Raw genomic sequence first — 22,396 nt, forward strand, 5'->3', positions numbered from 1 at the left:
TGAAAGTAAAGGAGCAGAGCAGAATGAATACAAGCAGCTTGCGTTCCTTTGGAGCTCAGCACCACTCACCTTGCACTCATTCACTCATTTTCTCTCTCCCCCCCCCGCCCCCAGGCACAAATGAAAGTAAAGGAGAAGAGCAGAATGAATCCAAGCAGCTTGCGTTCCTTTAGAGCTCAGCACCACTCGTCTTGCAATCATTCACTCATTTTCTCTCTCCCCCCCGCCCCCAGGCACAAATGAAAGTAAAGGAGAAGAGCAGAATGAATCCAAGCAGCTTGTGTTCCTTTAGAGCTCAGCACCACTCGTCTTGCAATCATTCACTCATTTTCTCTCTCTCTCCCCGCCCCCAGGCACAAATGAAAGTAAAGGAGCAGAGCAGAATGAATCCAAGCAGCTTGTGTTCCTTTGGAGCTCAGCACCGCTCGCCTTGCACTCATTCACTCTCCCCCCCCTCCCCAGTCACAAATGAAAGTAAAGGAGCAGACCAGAATGAATCTAAGCAGCTTACGTTCCTTTGGAGCTCAGCACCACTCGCCTTGCACTCATTCACTCATTTTCTCTCTTTCTCCCCCGCCCCCATCACAAATGAAAGTAAAGGAGCAGAGCAGAATGAATCCAAGCAGCTTACTGTTCCTTTGAAGCACAGCCCCATTCGGCTTGCTCTCAGAGAAAAAAGAATCACGTGGGCGGGGCCAAAACCCACATGACTCTTTTCAGCTCTACCTGAACGCCGTTCCTGTGCATTCCGGCTCCAAATGAGCTCTGAGTAAAACCTCTAGGACCATCCAAAGCAAGAGTTTAACCATCTAAGCCCACTGGCTTCAATGGCTTTAGAAAGGTATACATAGGATTGTATTGCCAGTCATCTAAATGCCCATTCAAATTTGTGCTTTGGCCAGACCTTTAGCTAGATCTAGCAGCTGGCTCCAGACATTATATGGACTTAAACTTAATATAAAGGGTTATGTTCCTAAACTCAGAGTTACTATTTTGTGTGATTATTTACTTAGGAAACTCAAAGTAATAGCTTTCATCCTTTGAAAATGCAGGAAAGATAACCACTGTTGTCATGCATATTTTTAAGACAAATTATAGCAGAGTGCATTGCAATTTCTGCCACTTTGTGGTGTCTGTAGAATGATAGACATCAACCCACATTGGCATTATTTGGGGGGTATCCAAAATACTTGTCTGAAAAATTCTATTAAGTGCAGATTGTAGCATTTGGAGTGCATAAATCCTACAACTTTAATTACACTAGAGGACTATTGTGATTTCACATGAAATTTATACTATTTTTTGTTTAAAAATGCAGACATTATTCATTTAAAGCTTCTTACTGTAAAGTTGCCAGTTTTAAACTTTCCAGGTTATATGATAAGACAACATGAGGGATAGGGAGCACCAATGAGAAGAATTTTAGGCTATAAGCATTTGCATATTGATTGTCAAAAAAAGTGTGGGCCATCTGATATATATCCAGATTTATAAACATACATGAACTGAACAGAATAACAACAGGTAGCCCCAAGAAAAGTGGCATACCAATTTTATAACTAAATAAAATCAATTAAACAAACTTTCTCCTTTCCTAAGTAGTCTATCAGCATGCTTTCTTTGATAGGACTTGAGGGAATTTACATAGGGCTCCTGGGCAGACTGCTTCCTCCAGATACAGACCTGCTTGGCTTCTGCAAGATTGCTGTATCATGGGGTTTCAAAGATTATTGTCTAGGACAGGGATATCCAACCCTCTCTTTAATAAGAGCTACTTCAGAGATCCTCCTCCCACCTGGCACATTACCAAATTTTGTTCTGGTCTAGAAACAGAACATGCACGAGGAAGAGCAGATCTTTTCTCAATCTTTTCCTGGGCCTTCCAGGAGACACATGACTGACTCAACATCAACTAGTAAGCTATCAGTAGCTCACAAGCTACCTGTTGGATACCCCCAGTCTGGAACTTTGTAGTTTTGAAAGTCATTTTCTCCAAATATTCCCAGGCAACTCTTGAGTGCAGCACCAGCTCCATACGTTGTAGTCTCTTCTCAGTGAAGGTAATTTTCCCCAGAGAAATCTTGTGTAATGAAGTACAGTTATGTTTTATCGTTCTCCTGTCTAAGCAGAAGGAAGGTGGGAGCAACTAATTCAAAAGCTGAACCAGCTGTTTGTATATGACTGTAAACAGTGACACAACTGGTGGGGAGGGAAGTTAAGATACAGGCTAGGAAATTTTCTTCCCACCACAGCCGCTACTAGGAATATTCAGCACTGACAACACAATATCCTAATACGTTTAGTCTGCAAGATGTCCAAACAAGGAAGATCCTTTCCCAAGAGAAGAGTCTGAAATGCCAGACTGCACAAAGAACTTATGGTACTACTTTCAGGCACAGATATTATTTATCTTCTTGTGAGTTTCAAACTGGTCCTTGAGTTACTTTGCAATTATTCCAGTTCTTTGTTTCTAACAATCCCATTTTTATAACTCATGCTGGTACCAAACCTTCCTCATCTTGTGAAGAATTCAAAATAATTTACAATGCTATTGTTGTTTGATTACAGAGACATGTGAATAGTATCGCAGACCATTCCTCAAATCAAAAATTACCTATGAATGCCAGATAATCTGGAAAGTGACAACATTTTTTGCTGTGGCTTAAGCTCATGATGTAAAGTCACTGTATGCATCTGGCTACTATGTAGAAAACTGAGCTCCCTTTGATGGGAAAGGATTCAATATCTGACCCCTTATTTGTGATCACAAATGTATTATACTCAAAACTAGAGATGGGCACGAACTGGGAAAAAAACAAACTGTGTGGTTCGTGGTTCATCCCATTTCATGAACCACGAACTTTCATCAACCTGCCCCGGTTTGCGAATCAGTTCATCACATCCAGGTCAGCTAATTGTCACTTCCAGGCCAGCAGAAGGCCACTTCCAGGTCAGCAGAAGGTCTGCAGAAAGTCCATCCCCTGTTGCCTAGGAAACTGATTCATCGGTGTCAAGCTGTCTGCAGTGACGAACCAAAAAACAAACCAAATCAACCAGCCTAAAGTTCATGGTGGTTCATCAGAAATGGGCTCTGACGAACCGCCAGTTTGCAAACCACGAACCGGCCCAGTTCATCACGAACTTTGGTTCATATTTCGGTTTGTGCCCATCTCTACTCAAAACACTTTATCACTTTTGCATTCGGTGCTGTCTTTGTTATTTTAACATCTGAAGCAAAAAAGTCAAAATGACACACCGTGTGAACTGGAGTGCTCTAAATAGGAGCAGTCTGAATTGCTCTGAACTTTTATAAAACACATACAGAGTTAGAAGCAAGAAGGTGGTTCATCCTCCATAAAATATTACCTCAAGAAACCAGCTACATTTAAATATTGCTATTAATCATGGATTGATCAAACACCAGATCATTGTGATTTCTGAATGCAGACAGTCCAATAAGCCAGTGTTTGTTGGCTAGCATCAAATCAGGATTCCAAGATTTTGTGACTGGTTTGTTAAGTTCCAGACCTTACAATAATTGTGGTTTGTTGTGACTTATAAAGTCGTACTTTTTTTAATAGTACTGTCCCTTGCAACCACTTGACCACAATACAGGGTCCTGATTAGAAGGTGGAGGAAAGGCAAAAAGCAGGGGGGGGGATACACAAAATAAGATTTGTTGCACAGATTGAGTAGACTCAACTACAGGTTGTTAAACAATCTAAAGCAATTCTAGTTTATTATGATATCAAAATGCAGCCACTGCAACAGATCACTTCTGAGAAAGGCTGACAGAACTAAACTAACAGCTCAGACATTTCATAGCATGCTAGAGAACAAACTCAGTAAAGGTCTGATATGAAACATCTTGACATTCCACATTACATGACTTCACAGTTAAATCACATGCCAATTCCATACAGGAGGGGGCAATGCAACCATTACTGAATGTACAGGAGAAGGTAATCGGGGTAAAATGGTGCAAGAAAACCCATCTTTTCCCAATGATAATGAAAGAAATAAAATGAAGATGACCAGGTATAATCTAGAAAAACTCAGGTATACTCAAGAATGTGTTCTGGCATTACTCAATGTGCCTTGATGAGGACAGAAAGTCAAGGTATAAATTTTGTAAGTAAAATAAATAAAAATATGTTTTTAATGTGCTGATGAGTAGGCAACTGAAAAAAATTGCCTCTGCACTTGTGCAAACTGCCACTGAGATATGGCATTGGCAAGTATCCATGGATGTATTAGATTAGATATCATTTAACTGATTAAAGGCATTAGCATTAATTCTGTTCAAACAATTGCATTGGTCAGATCCACTTGGGCCTGACAGCAGCCGCTACCAAGTATGACACTCAGAGAAAATTCCTCTCCTTTTACTTGCTTTTCTGTATTTCATATTTAAAGATAACATGAGTAGGTCACTTGGTATTTCTTTTTGGTATTTCTTTTAATTTCTTTCTTCAGATTCACTGATGGAACATGTGCTCTTTCAATCTTTAATCTATTTATAATCCAAAACAATATGTTCCTTCACAGGACACACTGCATGCTTTGGAGCTATATAACACACTGTACTAAATTGTACTAACAATGCTGTTAATATCATAATGCACGAACATCAGAACCAACTCTTTAAAGAGACCAACAAGCAGCAAATTCTTTATCAGGTTATGCCAAACTATTTCTTGATCATCAAGCTGCCCCTTGCATTAAAAAAGGAATTATCACACAGCATATCAGTTCTATTTACCTGGGATGACAATTAGCTATTTCTAGACACATTAAATTTAACAAAAACGAGCCACATTTGAGACCGTCTGCCCTGTTGTACATTTTTGGGACTATTGGCACAGATTTGATTGTTCTGCTGCAACCTGGTGTTTGCATTTGTAAGCTGCCTTGAGTCTCCAGAGAAAGTATAAATATTTAATAAAAACAAACAAAAAATAAAAATAAGGCCCTTCCCTAAGGTTTACAATCTAATTAAATGACATAAGAAACTCAAGGAAAAGAGAAATTGGTATAAATACTGACTTGAGAGATCAGAAGCTGGTGTGAAGAGTTTTATTGTCTTTAAACAGACCAACTGAACAGTGTTGAGAGGCAGAGTCCTGACTATGGGGACATTCTGGACAAAAAGCTCAGCTGAGAAAGAGGAGTTAGAATAGTCACAGACTGGAACGTTAAAATAATGTTAAAAACCGGAGAACAAAGCCAACGAAGTGGCAGGCGGGATCTCCTTCACTGCAAGACTATAACAACGGTAGTCATTTCACCTTGAAGGGAAGCATGTTTTGTACCTATCATTAGTGAATAAACCAAGATCCCAATAGACTTGTTTTTTAAATTAGACAAAAAGCTAAACTAGCTTGATTCCTACCAGACAAATCCTATGTGTCTCCTCTTCTATATCCACCTGCATTAATTTAAGCAGGGCACAGCATGTCCTGCTTGAATAAGCAGTCCCTCTGCTTCATAAGAAGTACAAAGACTAATTCACTGCATTGGAACCTTGCAGGCAGACTGGGAGTGGGGGGAGGAGGGAACAACCCATCTGGTTATATCTAAGAAAAAACCTCCTCACAGTCATATAGCCAAAACTGTACTACAACAGCAAATGTATATATGACAAGCATATACAGGTATGACGTTTACAGAAAACAAAGAGCAACACAGCCAACCAAGGGTATAAACAGTTGCTGGAACATGAATGCTCAGTCAACTTATACCACATACTGGGTATTTATTTATCCCTGTTGCTTATGATCAACAGGAGAAGAGACATTCAAAACAACTTTTAAACAACATATCACTTTCTGTTAGTTTTTGCCAGTGGGGCTTCTTCCAAATGTGTGTCTCATAGTAAGATATGTATGTGTTTAGAGAGGGTTTTTTTTAATGTCCGTCATGGCATGAAGACAAAGATCAGTCCCAGTAACCTAGCATTCGTTTCTGTTTTCCATCTCTACAGTCATACAATTTAATCAGAATGCATGCTTGAAACTTACAAATATTTCATTACAAATCTTTTATCTGTAAACCCATAATTAGGCCCAGATTTTGTATGCTTACTTTTCTTACTTTATGCTAACTTTAACCAAGCTGATCATTCTTGCTTGGATCACCAAAGAACTACAAGTGCAGTTTCCTAGCACTAGAATTGTTCTTTCCATCTAAAATGACCTCCTTCCCCTTTTCAATCAAGCCTAAACCCATATTTATAAAAGGGTTAAACAGAATTAAATAAAAACAAAGGGATGATATCAAAAATGGCAGCTGTGCTTCAAGTTGTCCCTTCACCTCTTGTATAAACTTTCTATCTATGTGCTGATTACTGTATTTCCCCTGCTCCACATTGCTACTGTTGGGAGGGACTAAGAAACACTCACTTTGTGTCCTGACAAAGTTATCTTAAGTGGTATAAACCACATGTAAAAGTATAATCTGCAGCAGAAGAGGTAATGCTGACTGGAAAGGCTGATATTGTAGAGGGATTGAATCCACGTGTCCTACATGGACTGAAGTTGGCTTTCTCAGAGCAGGTTAAGAGCTTGGGGGTACTCATGGATCCTGCCTTGCTTTTTGAAAAGTAGGTTTGCATGGTGGTCAGGAGCACCTTCTATCCGACCTAGCTGACCTAGCCACAATGCTCCATTCTTCCGTAAACTCACAGTTGGATTAGTGCAACACTCTCTTGAAAACAACCCAGAAACTACAACTGGTCCAGAATGTGGCAGCCCGACTATTGTCAAGAGATAGCAGCTGGAAATATATGTTGCTCATTTTGAATTGATTACATTGGTTGCCAGTTTGTTTTGAAGCTCAATTCATGGTGCTAGTTATGACATTTAGAGCCGTTTATGACCTGGGACCCACATATTTGAAGGGCCATCTCCTTCTATATGTCCCTGTGCACCGACTAGTCTTCAGGCAGCCATTCACTGGCAATCCCATCTCTTGTTGTGTCCCATCTGGCACTGACCTTAGCTCAGGCCTTTTCCATTATGGCCTTTGTTTGACAATCTACCTTGCCAGACGTGACACAATGACCAGTTGCAAGATAAGAGCTATAAATTAGTAAAGATGACAGGAAAACTTAAGCGAGCAGGTCATCATTGGTCCATTCTAACACTTAAAGAACATTTATCTGACACTGTGCACTATTTTTAATTGGCTGTCAAAGATGAAGGAGCACTTGTGTAGTTATACAACATGCTAGAAAAAGTACAGTAAAGTTCATACAGAGTTCACTAGAATACATGTGTATCACTAAGAAAAAGGTAACGGTGCAAGCACCAAGTCAATACTGACCCATGGGGGGATATCACATCACAACATGTTCTTGGCAGACTTTTTGTCTGTTGGTTTGCCATTGCCTTCCTCAGTCATCTACACTTTACCCTCAAGAAACTGGGTACTTATTTTACTGACCTCAGAAGGATGGAAGGCTGAGTCAACCTTGATCTGGCTACCTGAACACGGCTTCTGCCAAGATTGAACTCAGGTTGTGAGCAGAGCTTGGACTGCAGTACTGCAGCTTACCACTCTGAGCCAGTATAATGTGCTTTAATTCATATTTCCACAGTGTTTTATGCATGGTCACTTTATAGCATGTCTGAATCAGTTCTGCTTCCCATGTTCTCCAGAGTTCTGCATGTGTTAGGGGGTCATGGGAAGCAGAAACGGAGTCTGACCGGTTTTAACCGGTTTTTCCACCTGCGCTCATTCCCTGATTTTTTAAAAAAAGTCGATGGCATGCCGTGAGCATTTTGGGATCTGTCAGTGCAAAATCAAATACTCCAGCTTTTGAGCCCTCCCCCTTTTTTCCTCGGGAGCTGATTGGTCTATCATCCCCAGTTCCCGTTACTTTTTCCGCCATTTTTTAAAAATTAGCGATACCACAGTAACACTGCTGTGATATGAGAACCATTTTTTTTATTAGCGGAAACACAGTAACGCTGCTACAATATGACCACTCTTCTTTGTTTGGCGAAGAAGTAGTAACGCTGCTATGATATATATATAATTTCGCCCAGTTTTTTTGGTGGGGGGGAGTCAGCAGTACTGTGGTAATGCTGCTGTGAAACGTAATACATTTGTAATGCATGATTTTCCTCAGAAAAGTGATAGTCAGTGTTTCAAGTTACAGCACTGAGAATGCCGTGAAACATAAAACATCTAACATGGAATAAGTTTAGTGTTCCTTCTGCAATGGCAGCTCTTCACCCCTGCCTTTTTAATCTAAGAATGAGGTAACATTTCTGCGAAGTAGATTTCGATCCTGTTAGGTAAATTGTCCTCTTGGCGCCAAAAGCATTTTCCCCTCACTGTGCTGTTTAGTGTTATTCTCCTCATAACAGGTTCATGGATATGGCTGCTATTAGAGCCCCTGGAGGCAGAGGGGTATCTTGGAGAGAGCGGAAGACACTTGATCTCCTTGATATATGGGGGGAGGAGAAGGCGCAGGAGGCTCTGGCAGTGAGTTACCGGAACATCTACACCTTTGAGAAGATCGCACGGGAGATGTTGGTCAGGGGGCACAGGAGGACGGCTTTTGAATGCCGCACAAAAACCAAGGCTATGCAACAGGAATACAAAAGGGTGGTGACACATACTGGAAAGGAGCGAAGGAAAAGTGATAAGTTCTTTGGGGGACTGGGGGGGATGGGACAGAATAATGACAGAAGAAAGCAAAGGGGAAGGGAAAGGAGAAAGTGAGAAGGCCCTGGAGAAACAGCTGAGCCTCTGGGTGTGAGCTTTGAATGAGCTGCTGAAGATGCTATCCTTCTTCCAGGCACAAGCCTGCTGCACGCAAGGGCACCCAAAGGCCATTCTGGGGTGGGCTGCTGCTGCTCTCTCCCAGGACGCCTTCGAGTTAGGGCTGGGGAGAGGGGCTTGTGCCTGGAAGAAGGATTTGCGTATTCAGCAGCTCATTCAAAGGGCAAACCCTGAAGTGCAGCTGTTTCTCTAGATTCTTCCCACTTTCCCCTTTGCTTTCTTCTGTCAATATTCCATCCCCTTCTCTTCCACAGTCCCCCAAGAGAAATTTGCTGCTGCATCCACCACAATGTGAAATAGGAAGGGCAATACTGTGTGGTAACCAGAATGCACACAAAAAAACAAACCCACAGTAATAAGGTCTACAGACCCATACAATAATTATGCAGTCACACAAATGTAACAAAATAAGCCAAACACTTTATATATATATCCAAGTTCAGGCTGCTGTTCACAGCTGTTAAGTAAGCACTATAGAGAATGCACAAACCAAAAGTCCTCCCCTGAGAGGGTGTAAACATCCCCAAAATAACTTTCAAATGTTGTAGAAGGTATTCCTTTCTTCTTGTCTGCAGTGGTCTATGACGAAAGCGTTCCTGAGACCAATTCCCCACCGGGAGAAACCGCAGCTGAGACGTCCAACCCTCAGGGAAGACAACAGACCACCCTGCGCTCAACACAGCGCAAGTGGAACTCCTGTTTCATAATCTCTTTTTCAAGAGCGCAGTGCAATTGGTGGTTGTGCAGTTCTGCAAAGTTACATTCACTCCTCCAATTCCATATGGATCCCAGATATCAGGTTCCGCTTTCCCCTTCCCCTTTGCTTTCTTCTGTCAATATTCCATCCCCTTCCCTTCCACAGTTCCCCAAGAGAAATTTGCTGCTGCACCCACCACCACTAGTACACAGCTGCGGGCCAAGAGGAAGGGTCTGCGGAAGTAGCATAGCAACGAAACTACACAATCACGAATTTAAAAAAACCAAACCCCCGGAAAACATGCCACTACAAGGATTCATTCACACAAGGTATTCGATATGTGTAAAATTACACCCAGACTCCAACTCGAAGCTGCTTCTGATGGTGAAGAATGCAAGAGAGCCATGCCAACTCCATTTTGAACGGATCGAATACTGATTTACTGGCTTCATGCATAAAACACTCATGACATCTGCATGTTTGTTTGAAATGGATGGCAAGAGCAGGGCGATGCGAGAGCTTGGTCTGCATTTTTCTACTGCAAACTATTATTTTTCTACTGCTGCAAACTGAATTCCCAATCACTATTGGCTGATATTGGAAAGAGGAGAGTAGCTAGGAATTCACTGCATGTTAGCAGTGTTTGGGCTTCCAGGCAGCCACAAACTCCCTCTTTATTCAACTGCCCCTACATCGATTTTCAATGAGGGGAGGGGCTGCCAGACCTGAGATGGACCACAGAAGCCCAGGCTTCCTCCCAGGGGGAGGAGGAAATCACTCACTGCTCAAAATGTCAGCTGGCCCCTTCCCAGCCACTCTGCCCAGCCACTCATGCACCTGCTCTCTTCAGTGGGTTGGGAGGGGGCGGCAGCTCCCATTCCTCCTCCTTCACCTGCCTGGTGCAAGTCTCACTGTGTATTTATATATAAAGGGTGGCTTGGCACCCCCCGCCCAATGGTAAAATTTCTGATTTAGGGTTTTTTAAGCTGTCAATTTTTCTTTTTAAGGATATTTTTCTGCAAATTTGGAGATTCCTCTAGATATACTGATAATGTAACTGGGCAGAACTCTTAAACATATGAACTCAGAGTTTCTCTACATGAGACATTTTACACAAGGATGCACAAGTGAAGGGAGACACAATGTTAGCTGGGAAGTGTAGTTTAAAAAGACAGAGCCAAAGGCTGTGTCAATTTCATCTCTCTACAAGAGGGCAGTTTACAAAGACAGCCACAAAGATTGCTCCTCAGAGTTTGTTAATTTCATCTTCACCTCCCTGAAGGCAAAGGTAAAATTAACAAACCCTCAGAGGAGCAGGCTCTGTCTTTTTAAACTACCTTCCTGTAGAGAGGTGAAATTGACAAAGCCTTTGGCTTTGTCTTTTTAAACTACACTTAGCAGCTAACACTGCATCTCCCTTCAATTGAGCATCCTTGTGTAAGAGACATCATGTAGAGAGACTCAGAGTGGAAGTAAATACATTTAGGAAAGGGCTCCAAGATTGATTTCATAGTGCTTCTTAAAATATGGACATTTCACGATGCAACTAAAAATTGCTGTTGGTTCCAAGTGAATGCTAGTTCTCTAAATGTCTCCTCCCAGTTGGTAACAAAGCCTAGATACAGACGAATGCAATTCAGAGATGCTGAGGTAGTATTGTTGTATTAATGCTCATGATAATCCAACAGTGCAATTGTATGCAGAGTTACTTCAGGACAGACTCACTGATTTTAAGGACCTGAAAGTAGATTAACTCAGGATAGGCTTGCACTGTAACTCATCTTCTGAAGCTAGGTTATATATTTCAGTGGTTTCAAACAAAATCAGTTTTTTCAGCTTTCCTTCTCATTGACATAATTTTGCCAACTTGAACTTGTATCCATCAATGACCCAATGCTTAGAAAGAACTCAGCTGCACAGAAATCTAAGGGAATCTTTGACATGCAAAATGTGGAGTTCAAAGACAGCAGTGAACTAAGACTATTGTTTCCTCACCAGTTTGACTTTACCTTGAAGAGCCTCTGGCTCTTCATATCTTCAGTTCAGTCAGCTAGTAATTGTTAGTTAATTGCCAGTCAGAATATTCCTATTCTGAAAGGAATTGCCCTATGTGATCAATAGAGCACTCAGTGCTGATCACAATGGGGAAACTCACTACAAATTAGGAGTGAATTTTGTTTTCTGTCCTTTAAGTAGATGAGAGAGAGAGAAGGTAAGGTTCACCATTTCTTACAGAATAAATGCTGCAATTTAATCCTTCATATAATGAAGCAAATTCCTTATTCCTATGTCAGACTTAATGCTTTATCTTTCAGAACAGTGTGTGCAAAGTGCCATCAATGTCATTATTAATATTTATGCCTGATGGGTCTGATCTTGCAGTTTTCTGTATGTCGATGTACTTAATGTTATATAACCCTGGTAGGAATTTTATTTAAACAGAAACACACCAGGAAAACAGGCCTTTCTGCACATTCAAAATTACAGAAGCTATTCATTATTTTTCAGACTGCAGAACAACCCGCTGAAACAAAGTCCAAGAGAGAACCCAAAGTATAGAACACAGGCAGAATGTTTACTTTTAGTCTTTTCTACCGTTAAACGTAACATTCTTCACATATGTGCTGAACAGTGTGTGCACATATTCAAGATAAGGCAACAACCATGTCTCCTGGGACAAATGTTAGTATCATGCCACATGACAGCAATCACACATCAACAGCAGCCCAACATGTTTGGTTAATTCATTTTATACCCACTGAACATAGATTTGTTAGCACAATTCAGTTATGGAGACTTCCAATGACAGAGTTCTGAATTTAGTTCAAAATAGTTATATTTGATTGCCTCTGTATACAATAGAATCCTCTTTGGCTCTATTCAAACATGGAACTTTGTTCATGGCAAGCATGACCCTAGCTTGTTTTTATACTCACACATTCCCTCCTCCCTCCCCTTGTGTACATAGTGCAATTGAAAACTTGCTGTTTTTGTCAACTTTCAAACTCCAATTTACTCAGCAAGCTATAATTAAAACTAAAATTGGGTAAAAACTCAAGACTGTTGCTGTGTTTGGATGTCTCTGTCATTCCTACCACCTCATCTGCTCACCTGTGGAGCTTGATTCAAAACTTCCCAGTTGATCCACTTCTACAGGTAAGCTAATATATAGTGGCTTTTTCCTCTAGATTCTTCCCTCAGAACTCTCGGTCATGTTGACAGCTTTGGTTGAAAACTTCTGTTTCAGAACCCAAAATATTGAACTAAATGTTCTAAATGATCAAGTAGAAACTAAATGATTAAGCAGAACATGAGTACAGTGTACAGCACACAAGAAAACTCAGGTGCAGATTTTAAATTTAAAATATGAACTACTTACTTCATTTTAATTTGTGATATTAGACAGATTTCTGAATTTAAAGTCAGTTGGTTTCTGTCAATATCTCAATTTTCTTGTACATCCACAAATGTCAGCTAGTTGACTCAGAGGGCAAAATCATTTTACCTTTTGGTACACAAAGAATTCAGTTTCCACCATGAAATATGAACCACCAGTATGGTAAGAAAAAAAGGTGTACTGGCTGCAAAGAAACCAACAATACAACAGGTATAAGCATGTTAAAATCCAGTGAAAATAATAAACTATGAAATATGTGCTGGAACACAACTATTACTTTTTGGGCAAATCATGAAACACTTTGTAGAGTTCTCTGTTCTTAATCTTAATCAAATTTTTATCAAATCAAACTGAACTCTGACAAAGTCAATTCAATATGATCAAAAAATCTGAGGGAAAACATTGTTATAACCAGAAAACATCACCTTTCTCCACACTGTCCCTTAATCTCGTTTTATAATTTTAAGAGGCAAAGTTTCTCTGTGCCATCTCACTCGCTCTTCTTTCTTAATAGAAAACGACTGCCGTGACTACCCCCATGTAGCAGAACCATTCACCATCAGCACCTCTGCACTCCCCATGTGCTTAGAGAACAACTGATTAGCACTTTGCATAATTAACCTGATTAGCACTGTGCATAATCAAACTGATTAGCACTTTGCATAATTAAAAAGAAATGAGAGAAACAACAACAATAACTAGGTAATATCAAAATCTGCTAGTTAGACAGCCAATTTGCTAGTACTGAGATTAGTTTAGTGGGCAATATTTTATTCTTTAAAGCTATTTTGGGAGGCAGGCATCTCAAAAATCTAAACTCTAATTATAAATATTGTCAGTGATTTGGAGATCACCCAGAAAAATGGAAAATTCTAAAACTGATAGTTTCACGCAAACTAATACAGACTAGTGACTCAAATAGATACACCAGTAATCTCATACGTTTTAGCACCTGCTATTTTCTAGCTTCACTAACCTTGTGAATGATCAAGTTGCCAGTTTCACACTCTGAATAAATGGAGAAAATAGGAAAGTCCAGCCTACTTTAAAATAAAGCAGACTTTGCTTTATTTTCAGTTCCATTACCAAAACGAGTGTGTGGAGGGGAACCCTTTTGCTTCTTCCTCTGTAACATCTTGAATGAGTTTCTAGCAGAAGTACCAAAGAGCTATTTAATACATTGCAACAATATGCAAGAAAAGGAAGTATGAAATAGTTGCATGTCCTACTCTCATTTATAATGGCCATTGGCCAGCATAGCTCTGCTCTACAGGTAAAGCCAAGCTGACTATCCTTACCTTCAGGATTCTGGGATTCCAAGAGGAAACGACTGTCTGTCAGTATCATGAAACTCAGTTGTACCACTAAAGTGGATTTTTTAGTTGAATAAGCCTTTCGAGTTTAGAAATTTAGCTATACCAGTACAAAATTACCCACAATTACCAAGAATTCCAAAGTTTGCATAAACTTTTAAAGAGATTAAGACAAACTACACAGCCAACAGCATCCCTCTTCTATCCATTTTTACACATTCTTAGTAATTCATGAGGAAGTTATTAATGAAGAGGAGGTTTTAAAGTAATTAGTGCAATCTGATGCACTGGACTTCAACTGAGTAATTCTGCAATAAGATTGCAAGGCTAAAGTATACCTATTTACCTGAAAGGAAGACAAGATTTTTTTCACCAAGAATGTTATCAACAAAAGGTTTTCTTAAATTGCATACAAATTACAGGTGTGTAATCTTTGTATGTGTATGTGGGGGTGGGGGCATGCAGAAAGTCCCAGGTTCAATCCCCAGCATCTCCAGTTAAAAGGATCTGATAGTAGGCAATGAAAGATCTCAGCCTGAATCCTAGAGAGCCACTACCAGACCGAGTAGACAACACAATACGACCTTGATTAAATATAAAGCACCTCCATGTGTTCATGTGAGTTAGAATATCTTAGAGGAAAATGAAGTCAAGAATTCTTAGAGAGGACTAGCTTGATACCCATGCTTCGCTACAGTAGTTAACTACTTTAAATCCAATTGTAATAGTTATATATATGTAACATTTTTTGGTTTGTTTGGTCGTTGTTTTTTTTGAGTTGGTAACCCTAGTGAACTTTTAGGGGAAGAATGGGAGGTATATTTTACCTCAGAAAATATCCAATGATTCCCAATAGTAACTGCATACTGTTAGAATGTGTGTGTGTGGGGGGGTGAGGACCAAGCAGGCCACATATGCAAATTACCTCTGTCACGGGGGAGGGGATTGAGGTATGGAATGTCGTGAGCCCCAATCAGCCTGCATATGCAAATGACCTTGAAAGGCTGGCCCAATTAGGAAAGAGTGGCCAAGCTGGCAGCAGGCAGGGGTACAAGCAAGCAGCAGCCTGCCAGCCATACAGGTATACTGTAACCCTTTGGGAAAACACATTTTACCTCTTTTTACCCCCTTAGGGGGCAAATTTCTTAAAAACCCTTCTTTGTGGGTGTTTAAATCATGAAAGGAATGTTCTCCCCAAACTTCATGTTTCTAGGTCCAGGGGTCTGGGCTTGTCGTTGATGAGTCAGACCCAAGCTACAAGAGACAAATTACACAAGGAGGAGCAAATGAAGGGAGTTGAAATGTTAGCCGGGAAGCTGAGTTTTAAAAGAGATCAGAAGGCTTTGTCAATTTCCCCTCTCTACAGAGCCAAGGAGATCTCTGCTCAGGTTTGTTTATTTCTTCACCTCTTAGAAGGGGAAATGAAACTGACAGAGCCTTCTAGAGGCAAAGAAGAAATTAACAAACCTTCTGAGCAGCTATCTCCCTAGCTCTGTAGAGAGGGGAAATTGACAAAGCCTTCCACTGCAACTCCACATGCTCCTCCTCGTGTAATTCGTCTTTTGTAGCTTGGCTCTCAGTCAGGACACTTGTCTTTATATATATTGATGAGATTTTAAAAAGTAACAAAAAAGGTTACATATGTAAAGTTAGCCCACATTTGAAGACCGTTAACTTAAAATATTCTAGGAACATAAAGCCAACATGAATCAACAGTGCGCTGAGTATTTTCTTTTCTAGAAACCATCTTTATAGTTAAGTAATGTATTACAGACAAAAGTTCTAGGTTGCCATTTAGTGCCATTTAGTTCCCTCCATGAACAGCAGAAGAAAAAAGATCATAAAATAGCAAGTTTGATGCTGATCAGAGTTTCATAGTACTATATCTGGTGGTGTGGTGGACAGTGCCCTCCATAAGTCAGCCTTAGCTGACTTATGGAGACCCGTGGCGGAATTTCAGGGCAAGAGACTAAGAGAGGTGGTTTGTCACTGCCTGCCTCTGCAACCCTGGTCTTCGTTGGAGGTCTCCCATCCAATTGCTAACCAAGGCTGACCGTGCTTCTGGGATTGGACAAGATCAGGCTCACCCGGGCTATCCAGGTCAGGGAAGTGCTAAATCTATTTATTTATTTATTTATTTATTTATTTATTTAATTCGATTTATACCCCACCCTCCCCACAGATGGGCTCAGGGCGGCTAACAACATTAAAAAATACATTAAAATCACAAAAACATAAAATCAATAATAATTTTTTTAATCATTAAAATAGTCCAGGAGCAGGCTATTTAGACATGATATTTCTCCTCTCTTATACCTCTTAAGTTTACCTTGTAATCATAGCATCTTGTGCAAGACCCGTAGGGTAAAGCAGAAGAGCGTCACTTCATCTCTCCCTAAAAGCTAAGGGAAATCTGAAACAACTCCTAGTAGGTGCAAGGATTTCTGAGTGTTAGAACTGTGGGCCTTTGGCTGGCATGCTGAAAACTAATGGCTGCTCTTCAACACTAAAGCACCCTCATAGCTGCTGCTACTTTGACACAGGGGGCAAGGCCAATTTCAGTACCAAATGGAGATCCAAATGGGGAACCCTGTGCCCAACCCTATGCTCTGTGTCACTTCAACAGCAACCCAGCCTCACATTCCTAGTAAGATGAAATAATGGGCCAAATTGTTGCAAAATCTTGTGTGGTACTTACATGTATAAGAATATAACATTTCTGATTTACCTGTGTTAATATATGGGGTGTACAACATGTATATAATAAACACATACATTTGATAATTATTAATGTATATAAGCATATTGTCCAGGATCTAAGGCTCAGCTCCTGGACTTACCAGGAGAAGGGGACAGGAGGCAGCTGGGGGACAGCCACCCCAACGAGCACCCAGGATCAGAGCAAACCAACAACAGAAGGGGGGAAGGAGGCATCCCTGCCACAGGAGGGCAAAGAAGCACCCAAGCCTCAGAGAGTCAGGCGAGGCAGGTGGAAGCCAGCTAGCCTCACTCTCTGGTGGGAAGGCAGGGGGCCAGGCAGGGAGAGTGAGGACTCCCAGGAGGGGAGTAGATAAGAGGGAGGAGGCGCAGGAAGCAAAGGCTGTCAGCCAGCAGCCTTACCAGACAGGAAGAAGAGGCAGCCAAAACAGCACAGAGCCACACCCCAGCCTGCAGGCCAGCTAGAAGGCAGTAGCCTGGTCCAGGAGAATCCAGGAACAAAACAATCCCAGGCGAAGCCGCCTGTGGCAATCTGCAGGAAAAGCTTGGCAGCCAGCTGAGGAGGCACAGGTGTACCTGCCCCAATCAGCCAGCAGAGCAAGTTCAGGTGCAACTGCCTGAGTCGGCCAGGGCCGGCTAGAGTGCAGGAGGGGGACATGGCTGACAGGTGGAGCAGGGAAGAGATGAAGGGATAAAAGGGAAGGCCACCCACAGGGCGGGGTGAGTTGTGTAGGAACGTGGTGGTTTGGAGAGAGTGAGAAGCTGAAAGTAGTAGTAGTGAGAGAGATAAAGAACAGGAGGAAGAACAAGCCCAAAGGAGGCGAGGAGGGCATAGGCTTTGAAAAACGAGCAGAAAGGGGAGGCAGCCAGTGTCAGGTTGAGCAGGCCTGCAAGTGGACTGAGAGGGAGTGAGGGTGATGTATACCCCCCCCCCACTCCTTCCACAGAGCAAGAACCTGCACTGTCCCTGACAGCTTCCCAGAATCAAGGTCAGGCATGCCAGTGCCCAGCATAGTAGCGCTCATGGCGGAAGCTGACACACATACATACACAAAACAGGATGCAGCATTCCGAAGATTTATACTAAATTTTACCTAAGCGTCACATTTATATCACAGCTATGTAGGTATAATCTTCCATACACTTACATGCATGCACAGAGAAAACGAGAGAACAAAGAAATAAACCTCCTACAAGAAATTTAAATAGCCTTTTTTAGAAATCCTCATCCAAAGTTAAGAGGACTTTTAGCAATCGTACATTTATCTCTTCCAAAATACACCTGCTTTCTTTTCCCCTTTTTTCTCTTCTTTTGCCAAACTAAATATTTTTTCCATCTAATGATTCTCTTTATTAGACAGCATCTAATTTGCATACATTTACATACAATTTAACTGCTTGCTTCTGAGAACAAAGAAATGGCTCTGTATTGTACTGAAGGACAATACTCAGAAAAGGAAGGTATAAAAACCAGCTAGCTCGGTGGCTGTGTATTCTTTTTGTTTCAGAAACACCAGGATTTTTAAACACTCCACTTAAAGGGTGAAAAAGATTATTCCAACAGACAATGCAAAAAGATACAGTGCTGCTCCCTTTTAACACATTTTTTCTTTGGCCTGGTTAATGGGATTTAAGGTCCAAGCTTTCTTTGCTTTCCTCTATTTCTTTTATTAGATCTGATGAATTTAATTCTGTCACATATTTTAGTTCATTCATATAAAAATTTATGCAGAAGCTCAACTTCAATGCTAATTCAGTACACCCACCCTTTTCCTACCATGAGAACTGGGAAATGATTGAACTATTTTGGATGGGCATGAAGTATATTGATTTCAATGCAAAATGTTATTATTGCAAGAATGCTAAAGCCTATGAGGACCTCACTTTACAGAAATACATCCAGCAAATGTAAGCTTACCATGTAGCCACATGGGAATCAACAGGATGGGACCGGATGCAAGGCTGAACTCTACTTGTAAAAACAAGGAAGAACTCTTGTCAGAGTACAAGCAGGAAGCAGCAGAGATGTTAAGCTCTCTAGTTCCCTAGAAGATGAGGAAGAAAGATGCTTAGAGCTGCACACTGACAAAACATTTCCTTGAAAGACTACAAAAGAGAAAAACCCAGATCTGTTCAAAGTTTCCACTTCCAAATGTTTAAGGCTAGCGTAATTGTTACAAGAGTGCCCAGAGACTTTTATTATTGCGACGTCACTGATAGCTTGCACTCAAAGCAACTCAGGGGGCAATGGCACAACAAGAGCCAGTGTGGCATAGCAGATGGAGTATCTACTCAAGGCTCAAAACCCCACTCTGCCATGAAGCCTGTTGAGCACGTTAAACAGCAGGGCACCTCCAGCCAAAGCAAGAACCCCTAGCCACAACTATAACTCACCCGGAGGTTATAGGGAGAAATCACCCTAAATTTCTAAAAATATTTTAAATATATTTTTTAAAGTGCAAAAGTGCCAACAGTGATTAATAAATATATAGCAATATGTATTAAACTACAACTAACATTAATAAAGTCTAATAACCTTACCAATCAATAATCATATAGTCTATTCAACAATAAATAACTATAAATCGATTATAAAAATATTTTACAAAGGACTACAAAAAATATATATTAATATGAATTAACGTCCAACGGGTGGGTGGTCCTTTAATATGACCAAGGAGAACCCACTTCCTCAAGGTAAGACCGGTGAATATCCAAAGTCTTACATGGGATGGCTTACTGTATTGTTTCGTCTTTGTTTTAAAGTGGTGGTAATATGTAACTAAGTAGTAGTTGCTCTGAATCCAAAGGAAAACCAGAATCTGTGGAAAAGCCAAAAAGGCAGAAAAGAGCACCAGAGAAAGACCACACACCTACAAGCCAACGGGTTTTGCCATCATAATTTCAAACCTCCATTCCCGTTTCATATACAATTTATTCACAGGCGTTAATACATTATAAATTGTTATTTCCGAATCCTTCAATAAATCACCACCATGATGGTATGCTATTGATGGATCGACGCCATGGGCTCAAAACCCCACTCTGCCATGAAGCTTGTTGAGGCTGGTCATGCTGTCTAAGCCTAATCTACCTCACAGGGTTTTTGTGATGGTAAAATGGAAGAGGGGAGAACAATGTACTCCACCTTGAGCTCCTTGGAGGAAGGATAGAAAAGTTTTACTAAATAAACAGAACCTAAGAGAAGGGCATGTACAGCTGTCAAGATGTATAATTAACATGTGCAGTTCCTTCAGTTATTATGGTACCTTGGGAAAGCTCCCTCCTAACATTGTTTTACTATTGTAAAAATCTTGCATTTTATGAAAAGCGAAAGGCAAATGGCCCTTGACAGCTGATCACACAGAACTGCAAACCCATCCTTTGGTATTTACTGCTTTAAGACAGATAGCAACTACTTGCAGCAGAAAGAAATCGTGCATAAGGTTTAGCTTCTTCTAGCCTAAGGTGACCAGATGAAAGCCACCTAGGTAACAAGTCCTTCCTCATCAAATTTTACATGCAACAAAACAGATCTAGAGAATACAATGGCAGTGTTTGGGATTGAAATCTGTAACCCCATAATTTACAAGAAAGTGTAGTAGTGGGTATTCCCTTTATGTCCAAGAGAAATCAAATGATAGGCATGATAAATCAGGAAAAATCAGGGCATGCAAATAAAAATGAGAGCTAAAGAAAAGCCGTCAGCTTCCAAAAATGATTGTGGTCTATATTGAACATCCTAGATTTACTCATTAAACATCTGGCTACACATCACTTAACCCATTGACATTATCCAAAACGACAGCATTGCCATCACTGTCCTGATTATTCGGTTACCCACTGCCTTTCTGTGCACAGGCTAAATAAGTTTCCTGGGAGAACAAACTCAATATAACACATTTCCTGATTAAGCATGATTACAGAATATCCCACATTTTCGTATAACTTGTGAAGGCTCCTGGTCATTTAAAACCCTATCCCCCATCTGTTTGGTTATCAGGCCAAGCCTTGAATCCTGGAAGCATCATCCTAATTCTAATAAACTAAATTGTCTAGCAAGGCTGCCCCTTTTGGGAAGCAACAGGAAGGGCCAACAGCACAAAAATCTAACATACTTCTCCACAAAGGAACTAAAAGCTCTTTTATTCTGAAATCGGATTTTTTTCATTATATCATTGTATCAGGGCAAGAAATCTTATCTGGCTGACATGCAAGTGTTTATTTACTGGTTGTATCTATTACTGAGTATCTTTTATATTCTCTGCAGCAGCCCATTGCTCATATGTGCATGAACATGTGTGTGAGAATGTCGTCAGCAGTGGGAAAAGAAATCTGGAAAATAGCGGAAGCTCTTCGCAAATTAGATATGTCAAAAGCACAGATTCAGACCCTGACAACTCAAACTTTCCAAATTCATTTTAGTGTTTTAGACATTTTTGGAGGCACCATCTAAATGAACATTGATTTAGTGTACATGACTAGTTCAAGCCTTGCTTCTATGCAAAATAATCTTCATTTAAAAGGTGTAGTGCATGCCATCATCTGATAGCAAGGTTTTGCTATGCAAAAATGATTTTGGATGAACTTGACTAAAACAACAGCACAGTTTCCTATCGCCGTTGCAAATCCTGATATAAGTTGTTCAGATTTTTTAAAATCTATCAGACATTTGGGGCTATAACTGTTAACACTCCATCTCCCAGGTCCACATACTCCACCTGGGATATGCACACAAGCACTGGACCAGAGAATAAGAGATCTGTGTACATCTTCAATATCCCCATACAAATTCTCCCTCCATTCATAAAAAACTAAGAACCCTGATGAATCAGATCAGTGGTCCATCTAGTCCAGTATCCTGTCTCAAACAGTGGCCAAGCGGTTAGGCTGGAGGGCCAACAACAGGACATAGAGGCAGAGGCCTTCTCCCAAGATTGCCGATTCAGTCAAGGAACTTCAGTTGGTTCTTAGTGTGGACTTTGTGGGGCTTCAGAATGCAACTGGTATCCTCTTGCCAGAAAATGGCCTCTACCACATTATATCAATGATCAGGGGTTGTACTGTTCCCTTCTATTGACTTCCAAGTGGGTGATGATTTTATTGTTCTGGAATTTAAGTCCAGCCTTTCCATCCTATAAGGATGTTAACCATTAAAACGTCTTTCTCTCCTTAAGCTCAGTAATAGTTGTACTGGAATCTAAGGGCCAAACTAAGCATGATGGCATCCCTAGGTCAGACCTCACAACATTTTTAAACTGCCCGTATTAGGCTTTAAAATGATTGTGGTGTCACACCTAGCTTGACCCTATGGGGAGAGAGAATCAAGTGATCTCTGGTATTTATTTATTTAGCTATTTATACCCTGCTTTTCTTACCAATGGGGATCCAAAGCAGCTTACAACATTCTCCTCTTCCATATTTTATCTCCATCATCATAACCCTGTAAGGTAGGAGAGAGTGACTGGCCCAAAGACACCC

The 22,396-nt window shown here is 40.8% G+C and overlaps 1 long non-coding RNA gene across 2 annotated transcripts in view; it reads right to left on the minus strand.

Moving 5' to 3' along the window:
• Positions 1–18,939, minus strand: part of LOC129326670 (uncharacterized) — a 198,763-nt gene extending 179,824 nt beyond the window's left edge. For both annotated transcript variants that reach the window (XR_008596719.1, XR_008596720.1), the window contains exon 1: positions 18,834–18,939. This is a non-coding gene — a long non-coding RNA (uncharacterized LOC129326670). The remainder of the gene's footprint in view (positions 1–18,833) is intronic.
• Between the last annotated feature and the right edge of the window lie 3,457 nt (positions 18,940–22,396).

Source organism: Eublepharis macularius, chromosome 3, assembly GCF_028583425.1.
Source record: "Eublepharis macularius isolate TG4126 chromosome 3, MPM_Emac_v1.0, whole genome shotgun sequence".
In the NCBI taxonomy this organism is placed as follows: domain Eukaryota; kingdom Metazoa; phylum Chordata; class Lepidosauria; order Squamata; family Eublepharidae; genus Eublepharis; species Eublepharis macularius.